This window comes from Manis javanica, chromosome 1 (genome assembly GCF_040802235.1).
Source record: "Manis javanica isolate MJ-LG chromosome 1, MJ_LKY, whole genome shotgun sequence".
Classification (NCBI taxonomy): Eukaryota; Metazoa; Chordata; class Mammalia; order Pholidota; family Manidae; genus Manis; species Manis javanica.
Window position 1 is genome coordinate 11103501 of NC_133156.1, and position 23357 is coordinate 11126857.

Genomic DNA, 23357 nt, shown 5'->3' on the forward strand with positions numbered 1-23357 from the left:
CTCTTGATCTGTCTGGTTTCCATTCTTTGAGGCTGGCCATTGTTGATGCTGCCTGTCTTGGTCTATTCAATGAAACATTCTGCAATGAAGGAAAGGTTCAGTATCTGCACGTCCATTCTGGAAGCCACTAGCACATGTGGCATTGAAAACCTGAATTGTGGTTCCTGTGCCAGAGTAACTAAAATTTAAATTTTATTTAATTTTACTTAATTGGAATTTTAAATAGCCAGATGCAGTTAGTGACTACTCTACTGGACAGCCTGGGATATTCACATTTCACTGGGCTTTGCAAAATGGTGCTATTTTAATACCACATTTTTTTGCTCATTTTTAAAATTAAAATAATTGTATAAAGCAATGCTTATCCTCACTGATTGTACCAAGTGGCACAGTATGTAGAGAGATAAAGCAAGATAAATGCAATTTTTCTCTACTATTACAGATTTTAAGATAACGAATTGGTTTCCCATCATCCTCTATAGGTGATGACTCAGTTTTTAAAAAATATCATTGTGAACTCATGGATTTAAATATATTTCATGAGTTTCAATCAACTACAATTAATATTTGTTTTAAAATTCAAATTGTTCCCTCTTTGTTCCCCAGGAACTTCTTCACACCGGCTCAGAGTCCTGTTGATATGGCCATAGGAGTCTTTGATAGCCTTGGGGCTACCTGCAATGACACAACGTTCCAGGCCCATCTTTTTACATTTCTAAACTCACACCTGGAACTAGCTGTTCTTCCAAGAAGCTCCAATTTCTTTAAGAGCGAAAAGATATTTCAAGACCTGTGTGGATCTAAGGATATTCATTGTTACCGGGTTGGTCATTATTTCTATGCCACATCAGTAAAAAGGAATTAGCAAATGTTTTATTTTTAAAAGATAAACTATCTCATGAGTTCATACTGTTACTTCCAATAAAAATTTAGGACTACATGGTTTTGTTTTGTTTTGTCTTTTAAACTTAATTTCCTCTGCATTACATTTGTGCTTTCTTTCTTTCATACCAAGAATCCCATTTTTCAAGGACCACAGAGAAGAATTAGAATATCCAGGATTACTCATTTACCTGACTCACATTATATACACAACAGTTTCAGAATAACAATACTGATAGTCCCATAGATTTAGGGCCAAATGATTTTTCAACAAAAGTCAATCCAATGTGTGATGATGAAGTCTTTTCAACAAATGATGCTGGGAAAACTGGATATTCACATGCAAAAGAATGAAGTTGGTCTTCTACCTCATTCGATCACAAAAATTAACTCAAAATTGATCTTAGACCTAAATGTATAAGCTAAAACTATAAAATTTTTAGAAGAAAACATGTAAATCTTTGTAACCTTGGATTAGATCATGGATTTTTAGATATGACACCTAAAGTATAAGCAACAAAAGACAAAAATAGGTAAGCTGGATTCCATGAAAATTAAAAACTTTATGCTTCAAATGGCACATCAAGAAATTCAGAGGATAGCCGGGAGAGAATACTTGCAAATTATATATCTGCTAAGAGACTAGTAACCAGAATACGTAAAAAGTCTTGCAACTCCTTACAACTTATAACAGAATGACAAAACCAAATTTTAAAATGTGCAAAGTATTTGAATAGCAATTTCCCCCAAAATATATACAAATGGCCAAAAAGCATGTGAAAAGATGCTCAACAACATTACTGCAAATGCTGTAACCAGGGCATTAGGAAAATGCAATTCAAGACCACTGCCAGGTACCATTTCACACCCACTAAGATGGCTATAATAAAAATGACAAACAAGTTTTCTCAAGGATGGTATGAGGAATCCTCCACATACCATCACAACCTCCTACATGCACAACTGCTTTGCAAAACAGTTTAGAGTTACCATATCACCGAGAAATTCTACCCCTAGTTATACACCCAATAGAACTGAAACAGATGTCTACCCCAAAACCTGTACACAAATGTTATCACGGCATCACTAATTGCCAAAAAGTGGAAACAATCCAAATATCCATCAACTGATGTGTGGATAAACAAAATGTGATATAGCCATACAATGAATATTATTCAGCCATGAAAGGGAACAAAGTACTGATTCATGCTGTGTGATGGATGAACTTGAAAAACGTTGTTATAAGTGAAAGACACCAGTCACAAAAGGCCACACATTGCATGAATTCATGTATATAAAATGTCAAGAATGGACAAATTCATAGAGACAGAAATTACATTAATGATTGCCAGGGACCAGGGTAAGGGGGACATGAAGTGACTGGTAATAGGCACGGAGTTTCCATTTTGGTGATAAAGATGTCATGAAATCACATTGTGGGGATGGCTGCACAGTCTGTGAATATACTCAACCCACTGAATCGTGAGCTTTAAAAAGTTAGGGTATGTGAATCATATATCAACTAAAAAAATATGAATCTTAACCAAGACCAAACCAATAGAATTACGGAAGCAATTACAAACTAATTTTGTGTGTGACCTCCCCATTCTTTCTCCATTTTTTCTTTACTTTAGTTCTCCCAGTGACTGTATGTCCATTACTGCTCTTGCTGGTCCCTTCCTCAATGTGATTCGAGTTGTTTTGATTTTCTGGAGCTTCTTTTCTGGTGCGTTCCTCAGGATCAACATTTTTTGGGTTTTTATGTCAGTGACAGCTTGTCTGTGCCCTGTATACTCAAATGTCAGTCTTGTTCCATATAAAACTCTCACTTCACATTTTCTCGCCTTTGAGATCTTCAACACACGATTCTCTTCTCTTCAGACATGAAGTGTTGATTTTGAAAACTCTGATAATTTAATTGTCTTTCTCTCATAAATCCTTGCTAGATGCTCACAATATTTTTTATTTAAAGTCCAATACATTTACTAAATATGCTTTGGTGTTAACCATTCTGGGTAATATACTCAGGCATGTGGTCTCTGTCGCAGTGTAAAATTTTTTTAATTTCAGGAAATTTTTCTTTAGTTTTTTAGAATTACCTTTGTTCTCTTCTATGACTTTTTTCCTAAAGGATTTCCAATATTTGGAAGCTGGCTTTCTTTGCGTGTTTTGAAATATTTCTCATTTTCTCTGAAACCATTTTTTAAAATCATTCCCCTCATCTTTTAAAAACATTAAAAAATGTCTTCCTTCTCACATTCTTTTTCTCTTAAACTATAATCAGTTTTGTTTATTGACTCTCATGTTCCTTCTATCTGGTTCTTTGTTTCTGAAATGACTTTTCCTGTTTTGAAATATTTTGAATTTTGAATGACTTTCTGTTTTGTTACGTCTGAGGTTTTCCATTTGATTTGCATTCTCTCATGAATGCAAATCACTAAAAAAAATTTTTTAGATTGCTTTGAAATGAAAGCTCCCTTTAGGATTTATTCTGTGAATATATCTTTCTGGGGTGTTTTAATTTTTTCCTGTAGTAACTTTGTAGGGGACTTGTATTTGATACGTTTCTATTACCTATTTTCATTGAAATTAGTTTTCCTGCTCTTTCAGGAAGAGGCATTTTCAAAACAGCTCGTCTAACTCCCTACAGCACCCCTCTTTTTCCTACGCAGTGTTTAAAAAGCATGGTGGTCTGTTCTAAGCCGTCCTGACTCTGTCCACTCCCCTCTTTTACCTGGATCCTCTCTCCATCTCTGCAGTCCCCGTCAGGTGCAGTTTGGGCCCCACTCTCAGAGGTTCCTCCCTTGGGTGGCGCCCCGACGTGCCCTCTGACTGGGACACCGTCCTCTCGTTTTCAGCCACTGTTTGTTGAACTGGTCCCCTGCCTTCTGCTGCACACCTGTTGGCTACCCTGGGGGCCTCCTCTCCTCAGGCCAGTCAGGTGACCTGAGAGTCCCTCTCCTTCCTCCTGCACAGACCCTGAGACGCTGCGGCTCTTGTTTCTGTTGGTGGTTCACTTCTCTTGCTGGAGGTCATGTACATATTTGGTACTTAGTTTTGTTGTGACTGTGGTGCATGGGTTTTTGGTTTGTTTGTTTTTTTAAATCTGTTTGATTTATCTGTTTTTATGTTGGGATTCAGAGAGATTTATAAGCTGAGCTTCTGTGGCTACCATTTTCCCAGAACTTTTGAGTTGGGTAAAGGCATCATCAGGCATATACCCAAAACTGAGCTCTTGCACTTTTCTCCAAATTTGATTGTCTTCCAGTCTTCCCAGAAACCTTGGCCCTGGAGTTAGCAGACCAGGTTCTGAATTTCCCGAGTCACATGTAGCTATGTGATCTTGGGAAAGTTATTTAATTCCTCACTTGTAAGCACCTACCCCCACAGGATTATTGAGAGGATTAAATGGATAACATAAAGCGTTTAGCATAAAGCTTGGAATAAGGCAAACTGTCAGTCTATGCAAGCTACAAATGCCTCCTCCATGCTCCCAACTCATGTCACAAACCTTGCCATTGCCCTCCATGCACTTACCCACCGGGAAGGCCTGTCAATTCTGTTTCCATGTCACTTCACTCTGCGGGCGCCATTTCCACTTGCACTGCTTGGACCACTGCAGTAGCCTCTAACTAGGCTCTCTGTTTCTCCCTTTGCCCCCTGCAATGCATTCCACATAGGCAACCTGAGTGAACTTAGGAAAATTAACATCTGACTATGTCACACTCTTGGTTAAACCCTCAAAGGATCTCTTTACAGCTAGGACAGAATTCAGAGTCTTGCACAGCCTCCAAGTCACAGCATGACCTGACCCCCCATATTCCTCTGGCTCTCTACCTTTTTCTGTGTTCTGGCCACACTGGCATTCACCAAGCCACCTCCTCTGCAGGGTGTAGACCCCGATGTTGCCTCTGTGTGGACTGCTCTTCTCCATCTCTTCTTATCTCCCACTCACCCATAATCTATCAGTTAAAACACCACTTCACCATGGGGTCCTTCTAGAGCTCAGTGTAAAGATGGGACAGTTTCACTGGGAAGATAACCAGAGAGCCCAGTTTTTGTGTAGGGGAAAAAAATATGCCCCTCACACCTCTCCAAAGTGAGTTCTCCTTGTTACTTTCTATTGTAACTTTTTCCTTTATAGCACTAATCATAATGTTACATATTTATCTACTTAATGCCTATATCCTCCCCACGGCCCTAAGTCCTAGGAGAGCATGAGCTGCATCTGTCTTGTTCTTGTATTCCAGTGCTCAGTGCTTGGTACTCAGTAGGTTCACAACAAAAAGTCATTGAATAAAAGTAGCATAGCCTGACTCAGTGACATAGGAGAGTGACGTAAGAGCTCTGAGAGGTAAGAGAGTCATCGGGCTAAGATGGGAATAACCCAAATGGGTTTTCAGAGGCAGGTATAGTTACATGATATGTTTTTTCTGGAATAAAGAGCCCTGGATTTATCCCTGATATCTAGGCTCTTGTTGACAATACATGGTTGACATAAAGGGGGTCTGAGAGATGCAGTGTTGTGGGTCTGGGACCCATAGAAAAAAACCATTTCAAAGATGGAAATGAGAATTGTTACAATTGGACCCATCAAGAGCACTTCTCTGGGATGGGAAGACCCATCTGAGGAAGTATACCTGGGAAAGCTGACCGAGCGAGTCACAGTTGTATGTAGGAAAGGAAAGTATGTTTCAAGTCCACTATTTTAAGCTTTGTATTCCTAGAGGAGTTTGTGGATTCATTCAGTAGCCAGTATAATGTTATTGATTATCTAAGGTGGGTTTAACAAAATTAATTGTAATGAAACACATCAGATTGATCATCTAACCATTTTTAAGCATACAGTTCAGTACATGCACATTGCCAGGCAGCCATCGACACCAAGCATCTCCAGAACCCTTTCCGTCTTGCAACACTGAAACTCTGTCCCCATTAAACAACAAATCTCCCTATTTCTCCCTCTCCCCCAGCCCTGGAAACCACATTCTACTTCCTGTCTCTATGAATGCCACCACTTGAGACACCTGCTGTAGGTGGACTCGAGCAGTTTTTGTCCTTTCATGACTGGCTTATTTCTGTTAGCATAATTGTTTCAAGGTTTAATGTTGTAGCATAGGACAGGGTTTATTTCCTTTCTGAGGCTGAACAATATCCCATTGTACGTTCATACCACATTTTGTTTATCCATCCGTCCATCACTGGACATTTAGCTTACTCCCACATTTCAGTGAATAACACTGCTATGAACATGGGTATACAGGTATCTCTTCAAGACCCTGCATTTTCATTCTTTTGGGTATATACCCAGAAGTGGGATTGCTGGATCATATGGTAATTCTATTGTTATAGTTTTGAGTAACCTTCATTCTGTTTCCTACAGTAACTGCACTATTTTACATTCCCACCAACAGTGCACAAAGGTTCCAATTTTACCCTATCTTTGCCAACACTTGTTTATCTTCTGTTATTTTTTTGACAATTGTAATATCCATGGGATAGTAAGCCGATTTTTGTGTAATGAGTTTGAAAAGGCTATTGCAAATGTGAATTTTATTTACTCTGAAATCTTCTAAGCATACTGAAAGCATAGAGACTACAATAGCCAATATGTAGTCAGGTGGCATGATTTTGCTGTGTCCCACTTTATTCTTTCACCCTGCTGCATGCTGGCATTTTGAGATTATCTTGTGGTGGGAGAAATTTTAAGTTATCTAATTCTTCCCCAGATGGACATATATTTTCATAACTATCTTAGAAAGCAGAAATATTTACTGCGTACTAAATGCAGCAGTGGATAACTGGCCTAAACCTGTTCTAACGCCAAGTTTCCCCACCAGATTGCCACAAGCTCCTGAAGTCCTCGTTATCATACTACCTAGAGGTTCTGCGATTGAAGAGCTGCAACAAACACACTAGTGTTTGGGGAAAGGTTGGAATAGCGGTTGGACAGACCCAAAGATGCCCTGTCAAAACTGTGCATGCTCTTCTCTAAAAGCACACAGCCAAGGTCTGTTCCAGAACTGTCTGTGCACCTGGGTGGCTGGCCTGTGCTGACATACACTGTTTATATCTGTACCCCAAGGAGTGGACCTGCACCACAATAGCAGCCTTTTGGGGGTGGGGAAGAGGCCTGAAATGCAGAATCTGAGTGCAGTTAAGGCCATATCAGGTCCCCCGGCCTCTGCTAAGGTTTGCACATACACTTCATCAGGAGCGAGAATTCCTAAATGCCGTGAGCACGTCCCATACATGCACTGCAAGCACATTATCCCTGGGTCCTGGAGATCATGGTGTGGAGATGGTTTATGACCCTAAGGGGAGGCCAGACCTTTGAGGGCTTGAGGACCCCAGGGCATGGGGACTGAGTGACCTGCTAAGATAATAATACAGCTCTTCTTTTAAAAATTCCTCAAGAAATTTGCTGTAACTGCTTTTTTGTGTTTTTACATTCCTATTAAAATCTCAGTGCAGACAATAAATCTGTTAATTTTTTAGTATTTTACTTTAAAGTCAATGTTTCTTTAGCCTTCATTTAGCCACACGACATGCTTCTGCAATATAAACGGTTATGCATTCTGATCTGTCCGTGTCTAACAAGCATTAGAAACATTTACTGAAGGGCCAGCTCCCTTCAGTATGTTTAATTCTGAGTTCTTGATGCTTTTCATTTCAAACCTAGAACTACCCAACTGCAGACACATGTGGGTACCGTGGGTGTGGTGTGTGTCTGGGAACGCAGAGTAGAGAGTTGTTAAGGGTCAAAGGCAAGGAGAAGTGCTGTGTCAGAGAAACTTAAGCACGTTTGTTGTAATGTCCTGAAAAACCTGAATTGTCAAATGCATGATGACGAAAGCATCGCTACACATGTAAGTCACCAGCAATGAGAGACAAACTGTACTAATTCCCATCTAAACTCACTTGAGTTGTGATTTTCATGTCAGGTTTACACGCTGAGTTGTGTGTTGTGACCCAAAGGGTCTCCACATGGACCTGCTTCTAGGTTGGTTATGTGAAGTAGATTACCTTTTCTGCAAATTTCCAGTGCTAAATTTGCTAAATTTGCTAAATTTGCTGAGGGTGAAGGATGATGCAGGTGCGGGAGGCTTAGATGCCGTGGCTGAGCTCAGGCCATCTGTGGGTAACAGACGCACTGACCCATTCTTAGTCACTTGTCCTTTTAAGTATCGGTACAGACAGAAATGTTCCCAGCCCTAGCTCTAGGGGATTCTAGAACTGCTCTTAACTTTTGCCAAGAGGCAAGCACAGAAACAAATAAAGTTGCTTTTTTTTCTAGTTTGGGATGACAAATGAACAAAAAAAGAGCTAAAAAACTGGGGAGAAATGAACATTTTTAGAGGGAAGACCAGCCAAGAGTTATGAAGATAGTTCAGGGCAGCCCAAGTGGGAGCAGTACGAAGAAGATACCCAGCCAAGCAGTCTTACAGGGTTAGCAGGGAGAGAAGTACTTTGTATTCCGTTTGTGCTAGAAGCTAGCTCTGTTTTTAACACTTGTGCTAACTGGGATCTGAAGTTGCTTCTAAGTAAAAAATAGGAGTTCCATGAAGTTCTTTGTTGGTATTTCTCAAACTTTTCAATTCTGGTAGATGACTTAAAATTCAAACCCCAAGTCCTATATTTCAGTTTATTAGGGCAGGGAAAGACTGGGGAAGCTGCGTTTTTACAAGCATCCTGGCTGATTCATGCAATCCTATGCCCCTGCCTTGAGAAACAGAGTGCAAAGTATTATGACCATAGCCTGGTTCTTTTCTCCAGGTATGTGACATGCATTTTAATGTTAGAACCTTGACTCTTGGTTCTTAAGGCAGCCAGGCGTTTCTTAAAACTTTTCTAGCATTACAAAAAATTCAAAATATTCCAAACACACCTGTCTTGCCAATGGGTTTCAGCCCCAGGCAAGTTCACTATGGATTCAGCTAGACTGAGGAATGACAATGGAACATTCTTGGGGTGAAAGAGTTTATTACCCGGCTTGTTCTCCCAGCAATAGGTTGAGCACTAGAATTACATCTGCATCCGACAGTCTGCAGACCTGTAACCCTCCTTCATCTCCGCCTCTACGCAGAGCCCTGGGCAGAGCTCCTGATATACAGTGAGGCAGTCAGGAACAGCTTATTGCCTATGGGTGTGGGAGCAGTAGCCTAGTGGTAGGCCAGTTACGTTATCAAGCGGTTCAGGGGCAGGTGAGGATCCTGGCCATAGGAACTTCCATTTTCCCCACACACCTATCTTGCAGCTTCCTTACAGACACCAAGCCAAAGCTCCTGCTTTTCCCATGTGACATTGCCTCTTCTCATAGTTGTTTCATTAAGCAGAAATCGGACAAGTCAATTGGATTTCAAAGGAATCTTTGGTGTCCTTGCTGGCTATTCTTTGGGATGTATCGGAAATACGTCTCAAATGTGCATTTGGCTTGGGACCATTTAGTAGACTGTGTCTTCTGAAGGTCCATTTCAATTTTCAGGAAGTCATTTTTGGATAAAGTGAAGGTTCCTATGGCCCTGGTCAGCTAGCTCACTACACACTCGTGGGAAATACGTTGCTATTGGCTATATAAAGAGTTCCGCCCAGTGCTCTGGGTGACACGGTGGCATGGCCACATGGCTGCAGGGCTGCAGGTCTGCAGGACAGCAGAGACTGAAGTGGTGGCAGTGCTGAGGACAGAGACTGAGACGGCCGTGCGGGCAGAGAGGCCCAGAGGCAGAGACCAGCTTGCCGCATGCAGACTCACTCTGAGGGGATGGGATTCTAGAGATTGACCTGCCACAGTGGGAATAAAGTTGGGTATAAACCCTTTCACCCCAAAAACATTCCATTGTTATTTTTCATTCTCACTGAATTCATAGTGAACTTGCCTGGGGCTGAAACCCATTAGCAAGACATCATTCTACCTTAAGAAAACCTAAATCACTAACTACAAGGTGTCTTTTAAAATTGGCAAATTGCTATAGAGTATTTGTGTGGCTAATGACACAAATGCTGATGAATGGAAAGTGAATTTCAGCATTTTCTGATTTTTATTCAATTCAGGAAGGATAAACAATTGAACGAACCCAAAGATGTTTATTATAACTTTTTATAAAATATATTTGAAACCAGGCTCAGCCACAAAGAGAAACAGCAGATTCCCACTGACCTTTCTCGGTGGAGTTGACCATTTAACCCTATGAAATACAGGGCCTCTTTATTAGGGTCAGGTGGGAAAATGGATGGATTGTTTATTGCTTTAGAAAATAATACAAGTAAAATGTGACCTTGCCAATAAAATGCAATCACTCTCATTGTTTTACCAGAATGCTCTGGAAAAATAAGATTAATTATCCCAGCTGCTATTGTGTTCTCAGATTTTATTTGAAAGGAAATGGTCATCTTCACTATTAATGAGAAGATACCAAACATTTAAAAATTTGACTTAATGTTGGTGCTTCAGGCTTATTACTCAGCCATCTTTTAGTTCTTACTAGCTTTCTCAGTAAGTCCACACAGCAGAGCTTATAGAGTGTGACAGCTCCATATGAAAATACCCAAATACGATTACTAAAATAGTTGCCTTCTTCATAAACTACAACTTAAAATATGTACAAAAATTAAGCTGCCAGGCATGGTGGTTTGAAGGGGAATAACTAGGATATCCATATAACATTGTTTTCAAGAGTCAGAGGCCAACAGAAAATACTCTGTAGTGTAGAGTTTTTCTGCATAATGCTATACGTAGTTCATTTCTAATAGACCCTAAGGTTGGACTTCCTAATTATTAATTACCTTTGAATAATCGTATGTTTAAATTATTCTTCTCATAAGCTTCCTCACTCCTACTGCCCATGTTATTTCATTATCACCACTGTTTTTAAAATTTTGCCTCTCATTGAGTCATCAACTTTGAAAATGCAAACCATTATTTTTTCTTATCATTCAGGTGATATCGACTGGAATCATTCAGTAACTATATGCAACACTAAGGATGCAATAAAAGCCTACTTGAGAGTGAAAAATAAGTCAAATAAATATCTAATGCTTTTAACTGACCCAGAGGAACTAAGTATCCTCTTCCTGAAACTGCCTCCTTTGGAGGACTGCTAGGATGCCTAAAAAATATCATATGACTATGATTTCCTAGTTGAGTTAAGAAGGAGTCTAAAAAACTCTTTAAAAATGGCAGTATTGGAGGAGCACTTCCAGAACAGAGGAGTAAGGACTTATAAAACCCTCCATAAAGAAATATGAGAAACTGTCTGAATTGGTCAAAAACAGCTTTTCCAGAGTTCTGTAAACTAATCAAAGGATTGCAACAATTAATGGGGTATTCATTCAAGAAATTCAATGGAGTTCCAGTAAGAACAGTGAGATTGGTGGCATTTCAACTTGTCTGTTCCCACCCGCCCCTCTCCAGCTCTACTGCAGCTTTGGGAACCAACAGCCCTATATCTCAGTAAGTGTGAAAACTAGCAACCTAGCAGCCACAAGAGAGACAGAATAAGTCTGAGCTTCCCCAAAGCCACCCCCAGAAACTTGCTTTTTAACCTGTCCAGAAGCTCCCTGGAAAGCAACATTCTCAGGATTTGTCTTTCTTTGACCTTATTCAGAGCAAGTTCTGTGCAAACAGCTGTATCCCTAGGGCATTTGTCAAACACAGTCAATGGCAATTGTTCAATAAGACAGATGCTTGTGGTGGTGATGGCAGTTGAGGTTAACAGGAAGTGGAACAAAAATCTTAAAAAGAAATGCTGGGAAATGAGATATCTATAGGTGGCTTCGTAAAGTTGTAATGCACTACGGAGAATCTAGAAAGCCACATGCATGTGCAGGGCTGTGTGTACGCCCAGGTAAGATCTTAAAAGGCTTAATCTCTCACCTTTGGCTGACATTGAGACTATGTAGAGGCAGAAAGTGAAGGCTGAGTCAGAGGTGTAAGCAGTCTCCTGGAACTTTGAAGGCATTCCCCAGTACACAGAGAGAACTTATAAAGGCTGGGGGACTTGTTTCTTTAATGCATTTAAGAAAATCTTCCTCCAATCATTAGTAACCATTAAGCTAACTGAGCAGTGACTTCAGTAGCTAAAAATGACCAAAAATGCATACTCTATAAAAGTTAGTCCAGGAAAGTCAGTAAACAAAAAGCAGAAAAACCAGCAACAATAATACAAATCCTAGTGAAAAAGAAATCTGAACATTTAATCTTTAGAACATCCAGTTTTCATCAATAAATTGTGAATCATGAAAAGAAATAGGGAAGTACTGTCCAGAAGTAGGAAAAAAAAGGAATTAATATAAACTGTCCTGGAGGAGGAGGCCCACTGTTGGATTTACTGAACAAGGACTTTAAGTCTTTTACAAATATGTTCAAATCACTAAAGCAAACAACATCTAAAGTATTAAAAGAAAGTAAGAGCATGATGTTTCACTAAATAGAGAATATCAGTAATTAGAAATTTTTTTAAAAGAACCAAATAGAAATTCTGGGTTGAAAAGTGCAGACTCAAATGAAAAATGCACTAGAAGGGCCTTGATAGCAGATTTGAACTGGCAGAAGAAAGAATCAAAGACTTCGTAGACTGATCAATGGAGATTATTCAGTTTGGTGACCAGAAGGAGAAAAGAATGACGAGAAATAAACAGTGTGTCAGAGATCTTGTGACCCCATCTCGTGTAAAAATGTACACATAAAGGCAGTCCCATAAAACAGCAGAGTGAGACCAAGGGCAGAAAGGGTATTCAGAGAAAAAAGGACCAAAAGCTTTTCTAATTTGATTTTTAAAACCATTAATTTACACATCCATGCTTAATAAACCCCAAGGAGGATAAACGCAAAGGTATCTCTATCTAGACACATCACAGTCAAACAGTTGAAAGACTGGATCTTGAAAACGTCAAGACAAAGGCAGCTTATTATGTACGATGGATCCTGAATAAAATTAACAGCTGACTTCTCATCAGAAATCTGGGAACCAGAAGACAAGGGCATGACATATTCAAACTGCTGAAAGAAAAAGACAATTAACCAAGAATGGGATAGCCAACAAAAAATCCTTAAAAAAACACAGAATAAGCAAAGATAATCCCAGATAAATAAACACTGGGATGACTTGCCATTAGCATACCTGCACTACCAAAAAAGTAAAAGAAGTCATTCAGGCTGAAATGAAAAGACACCAGACAGTAACTTAACTCCACACAGAGAAATACAAAGCGCCCGTAAATAGAACTACAGAGGTAAGTATGAAAGACAGGATAGATATATTTTTGTTTTTAAGTATTTTATTTTCCTAATTTAAAAGACAACTGCCTAAGGCAATAATTATAAAACTATGTGAATGGGATCATAATGTAGTTGTAAGACATAAAAATTGTAAGACAGTAACAGAAGGAGAGAGGTGAGCAGAGCTAAAACGGAGCACAGGTTTGCATACTATTAAAATTAAGTTGATATGAATCCAAACTAGATTGGGTTAAGATTTGAATTATGATCACCAGTGAAAACACTAAGAAAATAACTTCTACTAAATGTAAAATAAAAACAACAATGGAATTAAAATGGCATACTAGAGAATATCTATTTAATGCACACTAATGCAATAAAGAAGGAATAAAAGGACAAATCAGACAGAAGACACTTAGAAAACCAGCAGCAAGATGGGAGGTATAAATCCAGCATCACTGGTGATTATGTTAACTATAAACACACTTCAATCAAATTGGCAGGACGGATTTAAAAAACAAAGAAAAAATCTGATCCAACAATATGTTGTCTATAAGACACATACTTTAGATCTGAGATACAGACAAATGTGGATTTACGGAAAACAAAAGGATGAAAAAAGATCTCTTGTAGAAAAACAGTCCCCAAAAGAGAGCTGAAGGGGGTGTAGTCATATGAGACAGACTAATCCTGATGACAATTGTTGCTAGAGATTTAAAAATGATATTCAAAAATGATAAAAGGGTCAAACTATATTAGGTCTCAAATCAATAACATAACCTTCCACTTTAGAAAATCAGAAAAAGCTACACCTTCAGCAAGCAGAGTGAAAAAAAATGATAAAGATTAGAATGGAATTAAATGAAATAAAGAATAGAAAAACAATAGAGAAAATCAACAAAACCAAAAATCAGTTCTTTGAAAGACCAACAAAACTGGTAAAATTTAGCCAGGCTGACCAAGAAAAACTAAAAAAAACTTAATTTACTATGTTGGGGAAGGAGAGAGGGGACATCCTGTGAACCTTACAGAAATAAAAAGGATGAGAAGGGCATACTGTGAACAATCTGACACCAACAAATTAGATAACCTAGACAAATTCTTAGAAAGACAAAAACTACCAAAACTGATTCAAGAAGAAATAGAAAATCTTCTTAGATATTAGGCAAGTAATGAAATTGAGTTAGTAACCAAAAGTTTCCCACAAAGAAAATCCCAAACCTAGGTGGCTTCACTGATGATTGTTACCAGGTGTTCAATGAAACATTAACATCAATTCATTACAAAATCTTCCAGATAGCAGAAGAGAAGAGAACACTTCCTATCTTATTTTCCTTATTTTCTGAGGCCTATATTACATGGCTATCAATAAGACTAAAAAAGACATCACAAGACTAAAAAAATTACAAACCAATATCACTTATGAATATAAATGCTACAAAATAAACAAAATACTAGCAAGCCAAATTCAGCAACATATGAAAAGGATTATACATCACAACCGGATAGGATTCATCCTGGGAATGCAAGGTTATTTTAATATGCCAAAATCAATTAATGCAATATTTTAAAAAGTCATTAGACTGAAGGACAAAAACCATACAGTTTTCTCAGTAGACACAAAACACAACTGACAAAATGCAACACCATTTAATTATAAAATCACACAAACAAACTAGGAATAGAAGGGAACGTCCCAATCTGAAAAGCCCACAGCTAACATCATACTTATTGGTGAGGAACTGAATGCTTTCCTCTGGCATCAGGAGTAAGACAAGGATGTCGGCTTTTGCCACTTTTCCTAAGGGCTAGACTGGAATTCTAGCCAGGAAAAACAAGCAAGGAAAAGAAATAAGACATCCAGATTGGAAAGGAAGAAAAAAAAATCTATTTGCACATGACATGATCTTATATGTTGAAAATGGTGAGGAATTACAAAAACCTATTAGTTAACAAGTTCAGCAATTTTGCAGCATATAAAAATATACAAAAACCAATCCTATTTCTAGACACTAGCAATGAACAATCTAAAAATAAATTTAAGAAAACAGTTTCTTTATGATAACTTCAAAGAGAACAAATACTTAGAAATAAATTTAATAAATAAATTTTTAACAAAAGAGGTTCAAGTCTTGCACACTGAAAACTACAAAACATTACTGAAAGAAATTAAAGAAGACCTAAATAAATGGAAAGACAACCCATGCTTATGGATCAGAAGATTTAATAATGTCACGATGGCAACCTTTCAAACTGAGGTACAGATTCATTGTAATCTCTATCAAAATCTCAACTGTCTTTTTCAGACAGTGAGTGACAGGCTGATCCTAAAGTTAACATGGACATTCAGAGACCTAGACAGCCAAAAAACAAATCTTGGAGTAGAAGAACAAAGTCGGAGTTCTCACATTTCCCAATTTCAAAACTTCCTACAAAGTTACCGGCAGCAAGCCAGTGTGGTCCCGCATGAGTGTAGACTGCAGGTCAATGGAATAGGCCTGGGATTCCAGAGACAAACCCTTACATTTATGGTCAACTGAGTTTTGACAAGGGTGCCAAGATGATTCAATGAAGAAATAGTAGTCTTTTCATCAAATGGTGCTGGAACAACTGTATAACCCTGTGTGAAAGAACTGACACCCTACCTCACACCATGTACAACAATGAACTCAAGAAGGCATCACACACAGCCAAGGAAACCATGGACAGAATGAAAAGGCAAACTACCAAGTAGGAGGAAATACTTGCAAATCATGTAACTGATAAGGGGCTCATGTCCAAACTATATGAAGAACTCAAACAACTGAAAAGCAAAAACACCCAGTCTCATGAAAAAAATGGACAGAGGATCTAAATAGACATTTTTCCAAAGAAGATATACAAATGGCCAACAGGTACCTTTCAACATCACTAATCATCAGGGAAATGCAGATCAAAACCACAGTGGATATCACTCACACCTGCCAGATGGCTACTATTAAAAATATAAGAAGTAACAAGTGTGGGCAAAAGGCAAACACAATATGATCCCATCTGGAAATTAAAAAACAAACCCCCAACCCCAAACTCATGGGTACGATGAACAGACTGGCGATTGCCAGAGGCAGGGGTGGGGATGGCTGAAACACGTAGAGGGGGTAAAAAACTACAAACTTCCAGTTATAATATAAATAAGTCTTGGGGATGTAATGTACAGCATGGTTGCTAAGAGAGTAAATCTTAAAAAGTTCTCATCACAAGAAAAAAAATTACACCTGTGTTGTGGTTGATATTTGTTAGACTTACTGGGGTGATCATTTTGAATACATGTAAATACCAAATCATGTTGTACACCTGAAATAACATGATGTTACATGTCAATTATATCTCAATTTTTAAAAAATGGATCACAGAGTTTGCAGGACACTGGCCCTACCCTCTGACCCTTGATACAGAAGCCTTCCCTGAGAATCTAGAAGCTTCTTTTAAATGATTCCCCTAACATAAGGCCCTTTGTTCCTAATGATCATAGCTTTCCCATCCTCCAAATTTTCAGATGCAAGCAGGCTTCCTGATATAGACAGGTACACAGCTGCACCTAAGGCCCTAGTGCAGGTTGCAGACAAGAAAATTAACTGTATTTTAAATATTAAGAATGAGTAGATTATTGCCCAAGGACATCTGCCTCATTAACTTCTACTGTTTCAACTATTTCCAAAGTCGGACAAATAGAAGTGCCCACCTTAGACGCTTCCCACATGAGAACAGAGGTGGTCTGCACACAGCACTGTGGTTGTGGGATCCTCAGTAAACTGCCTGAAAGTCCTGGACTGAAATGTCTTTGCTGTTGCTTTTCTGAGTAATAAAAACATTTTATTGCAATATAGTTGACATACAATATTATGTATGTCATTGGTTTTAGGTGTTTAATATAGTGATTTGACAATAATATACGTCACTAAATGTTCACTATGATAGGTATAGTCAACATACAAAGATATTACAATATTATTGATTACATTTCCTAAGCTGTACTTTCATCCATGTGACAAATTGATTTTATACTTGTAAGTTTGTACCTCTTTATCCCCTTTACGTATTTTGTCCACGCCCCCTCCCCCATGGCAACCACCAAGTCTGTTCTCTCTGTTTATGAGTCTATTTCTGTTTTGTTTGTTCATTTGTTTTGTTTTTTAGATTCTACATGTAAGCAAAGTAATATATTTGTCTTTGACTTATTTCACTTTGTACAATACCTTCTAGAACATCTGTGTTGTTGTAAAAGGCAAGATTTCATTCTTTCTTATGGCTGAGTATTATTCCATTGTATACATGTACCACCTCTTCTTTATCCATTGTACTGAAAAATCTTGAATCTCAAGCTGATTTGCTCCTTCACCTCCTTTGCTAGCGCTCCCCACTGCCTGCCACAGACCTCAGTTCTATCTAAAGACAAGCAGATTCGGTCAGAGGCTAAATTAACCAATGCGGAGACAAGGAATTTACTGCTCAGAGACACAGCTAGCAAGCCAGGGTCCAGAGAGGAAGGGGTGGGGCAGTGCAGGACGCGGGCCACACTTTACATCCGTGCTAAATTGGGTGGGATCTCTGAGTCAATCAGGTGTGGCCCCGTTCCTGGTCTCGGGGGAGAGCTCGGGGCACAGCCCCCTGAACGCCAGCGCCCTAGCCTCGGGTTTCCAGTAGGAAAACAACCACCCCTGGACAAAGACGAGGACCTTTAGGAGCACGCCCGCCACGTGATACCATGCGGAATGGGCCAGCTGGCACGCAGGCTTTAGATCACGTCTAACATCTATTGCTGTCAGAAGCAAGAAAAGCCAGGAGACCCTTCAACTCACCGCCTTGTTCATTGTTGAGTCGTGCCGAGGACCCAAGCCGAGAATCTGGACTCCGGTGTCCTCTGGGCCCTGGGCAGGTGACCGCACTGCTCGGACCACCAGCTCCGTCCAGCTGCACTGCGCCAGTGACCTCGCTACTCTGTGCCTCGGAGTGGCGCCGGCTCTCCGGGCCCCCGACCCACACTGCCTCCGACAGGCCTCCCCGGCTGCCCCACGCTCCTCTGCCGCCCGGCCTGCGCACGCAGGGACCAGCCTGCTCCCCACACTTGCCTTGCTTCCCAGCCATCCCGCACCGCCTTCCCTTCCTCTGCGTGCTCCGCTGCCACTGTCTTTTCCATCGCTCCGACTCCAGCCTGCTTTCCACCCGCAGGCCTTCACGCACGCTGGTCCTCTGCTCAGAACTCGCCCCCGTCTCACACCTTGGGTCTTGGCAGCACATGCCTCCCCAGAGGAGCCTCCCTGCCTGCCCATCCACACCTCCAGCCCTTCCCAATAAAGACACTCCCCTCCTTCCTTCCCAGTACAAATGACAACTGAGTGTCAATCATATTTTATTTTTGGGTCCCCTTTCTAGATTGGGAGGTGCACGAGGGCAGGGCTCCTGCAGTCTGGTTCATTTTCACCCCAAAAGCCCAGCATGGAGCCGTGTTATTCAGGCCCTTGAAGATGGCACGATGGATTTTGCACTTTGTAGCGAGGGAAATGGAAGTTTGTTGCCCAGCAATGGCACGATCAGATTTGTATTTTGAAATGCTCTCCCCGCCTGACTGCTGTACAGTGACGTGGAAAGGGGCAGTGAGGGCACGGGGCATCAGGGGAGGCTTTGGGGGCCATCCAGGCAAGAGGGGAGGTGAGTCTGACTGGGGCACTGCTGAAACGGAATGCGCAGGCCCACGTGCAGTGCGGAGAGTCAGCCGGACGTGGACGCTGATTGGAGGGGGTGGAAGGGAGGAGACGTCCAGGTCGGGCCTCAGGTAGTGACAGGAGTCACTGACGGGGGGCAGCACGAGCTCCAGGTCATGGGGAGACAGGCTCACTGTAGACCGTCGAGTCTGAGGTGTTTCTGGAACAGGCAGGTGGAGATGTCAAGTAAGTGGTGGGATATGCAGATCTGGTGACTGGGTCAGATGCGGGCTGGAGCCCAAAGTAGACGCTCCGTCAACACCAAACACCGTTCACAAAGCAGGCAGGCAGCAGACCCGGCAGGAATACAGCAAGGCGGCCACTGGGCATGGGTTTATGGTGGGAAACAGAGGCAAGTCCAGTCGGGGCTGTACACATACATACAACTGGGTAGGAATCCGACCCATCTCATAAGAATTAGAACTGCCCTGTTTAGAAAGAAATACAGAATGTCCAGTTAAATTTGAATTTCAGATAAAAAATAAATACTCTTTGAAGTACATCCCCAATATTGCATGAGCCATACTTATGTTAAAAATTATTTGGCTTTCTGATGATTTGTGGTTATTTCATAAAAGGTACATTTATATTATACAAATTTGACTGTAACACTAAAATTATTGCCCTGGCCTGAGGGGTTCTGTAAGTACGCTTATGTGGGAAACCCACCAGGTCTGGAGCCCAGAGACCTGCCTTTGGGTCCGAACTCTCCCCCCACCTGACTACACACAGCCAGCCAAGCCAGGCTCCCCGCGCCCTTGGAGTTCAGGGCAGTGAGAATGGAAACACCACCGCCTGCTCTTCTCTCCCCAGGGAGCTGCTGCGGAACCAGGCCTGTAATGCACGTGGGCCTCCCATGCAGCCATGAACGCCCTCTGGGTGAACCGGGGTAATTGTTACCACCCGGTTACTAAGCTGTTACTTCAAGAACAGCACACTGTTTCAGGGGAGTCGGTGTGATTTAATAAATACTGAGCCAGGATATCAAAACATAACGTGAAATATAAAGTGAGACGAACAAGGGTGGCGTTAGAGGCGCTTCATGGGCACCACAGTTCCCCCGCCTCCGGATGGCCTCACCTGTGAAGAGGCCCCGTGGACTGTCCTGAGGCAGCTTCCGAAACCATCCGTGCAGATTTCCCACCCTCATCCATATCTACTCAGGTTTCTGTTTGGCAGAACCTAGCAAGTAGCCCATGATAACATCCTGACTAGGGACGGGTATCATTTCCTCTCCTTTTCACTCTTCCTTGTATACAGCGAGGAACTCAGGAGCCCTCGCTGTGTTCTGCCCACTGCCACCTTGTCCACGCGCTCCTCGGCAGACCCAGCAAGCAGTGCGGGAGAACTGCAGAGCCCAGCCAAGTGGGGGCGGGGGGCACGGCACTTGGTGAGGCAGACCCTGGACGCCACTGTATCACCACAGCATGTCATTTGGAGGTAAGAACTTCAGGGCTGTGATTTTTTTCTATTCCATTTTCAGAAGAAAAAGTTGATGTTAGAAAAGTAGATTTATTATATTCTTTTAGAAATAAAACTGAGAGCAGTCAGATTCATAGAGATACAACTAGAATGGTGGTTGCAGGTGCTCCAGGGCTTGGGGGCAGGAGTGGGGAGTTGTCTTTTTTGTGGGACAGAGTTTCAGTTTTGGAAGCTGAAAAAGTTCTGGATGTGGGTTGCACAACACATGAATATACTAAACTCTACTGAACTGTATGCTTCAAAGGTTAAGATGGTAAATTTTATGCTGTGTGTATTTTACCATGACCAGAAATAAAAATAACTTTAAAAACTCAACAATAAGAAAATGAACAATTTGGTTGAAAAATGAGGAAAATCTCTGAACGGACACCTCACCACAGAGGACATACAGATGGCAAGTATAAGAATGAAAAGATGCTCCACATCATATGTCTTTAGGAACTGCAAATTAAAACATTAATGAGATACTACTACACACCTTTTAGAATGACTAAAATCCAAAACACTGACAACACCAAATGCTGACAAGGAGGTGGAGCAACTCTCCCTTGTTTCTGCTAAGAATGCAAAATGGCACAGCCGTTTTGGAAGACAGTTTGCAGTTTGGCAGTTTCTTACAAAACTAAGTATACTCTTACTCTGCCATCTGGCAGTCACACTCCTTGGTATTTACGCAAAGGAGCTGAAAACATGTTCACACAAAAACATGCTGGATGATTATAGCAGCTGTTTTCATAATTGCCAGAACTTGGGAACAACCAAGATGTCCTTTAGTAGGTGAATGGGTCAACAAGTGTGGTACATCCAGCAATGGAATAGTATTCAGCAAAAAAAAGAAGAAGAAACAAGCTGACAAGCAATGAAAAGACATGGAGGAAACTAAAATACATATTACTAAGTGAAAGAAGACAATCTGAAAAGACTACAAACTGTATGATTCCAGCCATATGACATTCTGGAATAAGGCAAAACTATGGAGATGGTAAAAAATTACTGGTTGACATGAGGTGGTGGGGAGAGGGATGAATAAGCTCTGAATCTCTTACTTCCAAATGACCTACAACAGAGATGAAGATGAGAGGAATTTTTTTTCCACTCATAAATACAAAATTTTATTTGCACTTCATTAGAAAGACCACAATACTTTTCATACCACAACACTCAAAAGACACACTGAGTTATTCAAATATATAATTACTTATATACTTTGACTAAAAACAGTGCAGTTTAATAAAACATATACCAAAGACAGAGTTCACAAATTCATTATCAGACCAAAAAAAAAAAAAACCCACAGTCTGGGCTTGATAGGAATAAACTTTTAAGGGACAGAATTTTATCATTACAAAGGTGTAGGATGATTAGGCAAATAAATACATGTATGTTCTTTGATAAAGTAAAACATATCTCTTTAAAATTCCTTTAATCTGGGTTTGTTTAGGACAGCAGCAGTATTTTAAAAAATCTTCTATAGTTTCAAAAACACTCTTTCTTTATTGAATCTTTGTAGTTTTAAAAGTATAGGGTATGTCTATTAGGAAACCATGAGAGAGATTCTGTGGCCTCAGAACCAAGTCAAATGCTTCCCTCTAACTAGTAATATTCTACCATTACATAATGTTAGTAAATAGCCTTCAATGACAGTAATTACGGAGCTTTGCTTTGTGGAAGAAACACCCTAATACTTCAGAGACGCTACACTAGGGGAAATGTCTTACAAATAAAGAAAAACACTTAAGATAGCTCTCCCCCCCCAAAAAAATCTTTAGTTTTAAGGATTTTCTTTAAAATGGCGAGCAGAACACCACATTCTTTATTAGTATCTTCTGTCCTCATGATATAATTAAGGACAATTATTATTTATTTCAAGAAACATTATACCTTTCATTTCTCCCGCTCTTCATATTAGAAATATTTTGTCTTCCAGTGTGTGCACACGAGACACTGGGATCATGAGGGAAATATAATAATTTGGAGGAAAATAAGTAATTTGTAACCAAAACTTACCCAGGAATGCATATTTGCATATTTACAAGTCAGTGTATAGCTGTGACTTGGATTACAAAGTGCGAAATGAAGTTGTCAAAATGATTGTGGTGCAGAACGGAACGTCTTCCCCTTTCCAGGCTCCGTTTCCACTTTGTCTCCGATGTAGCCAGTCAGCAGCGTCGGACGTGCGGTCTCGGTGGAGGCAGTTCTGGAGGAACCCCAGGCTCTGATTGTAACGAGAAGATGCTATTGGGCAGCTCACGCCTTCAAATATCCAGAGGCACCTTTTTCAGAAGGTCATCAACAAGTTTCAGAAATACCTCGTCCGCGTTGAAATCATCCTCGGCGCTCACTTCGCAGAACCGCATCCCAGTTACTTTCTGTGCAAACTCTCCACCTTGTCAGTTTCACCGTCCAACTCATTTCCAACTAAGAGAAGTTTTGCATCTTCTGAAGCACACTTATCAGTCACCCTCACCCACTCTTGGCACATCATCAAACATCTCCTTCTTTGTAACATGATGGACTAATATGACGCCCTTTGCACTTCCCTAATAGGCTGAGGTCATGCTTCCGAATCTCTCCTGACCTGCTCCGCCCCAGATTTGTAACCTGATTTTTTTTCCTCTCAGCTCTACAGTTTTGAGTTTCAAATCAACACCCACGGAGGTGTCGGCGAAGCACTCCACGCGGCGGGTCCTGCGCACGCCGCGGGAGCCGATGACGAAGGCCTGCAGCTTGCAGTTTGCCGGCCTGGGGGGTCCGCTTCCTCCCGCGTGCGGGGCCGCCGACAGCGCCGGGGAGCCCGGGTCCGCGCGCGCATGCGCCCCTCTCCCGGCTCCGCCGCGCGCCCCCTTGGCTTCCGCCGCTCTCCGGCCTTCGGTCCCGGGCCCGGCGTCCAGCAGCGCGAACGGCACTGGCGGCCTGCGGCATCCGCGCTGCAGCTGCGGCCCCCTGCACCCGTGTCCACGCCGCTGCCTCCGGGAGGGGAGGCCCCGCAGAGGAGTTTTAGGGCAGCGAAACTGTTCTAACCGTACTTGGAAAGT

General features: G+C 41.1%; 1 pseudogene; it reads right to left on the bottom strand.

Moving 5' to 3' along the window:
- Positions 1 to 18475: 18475 nt before the first annotated feature.
- Positions 18476 to 23357, bottom strand: LOC118967705 (ras-related protein Rab-12 pseudogene; annotated as a pseudogene).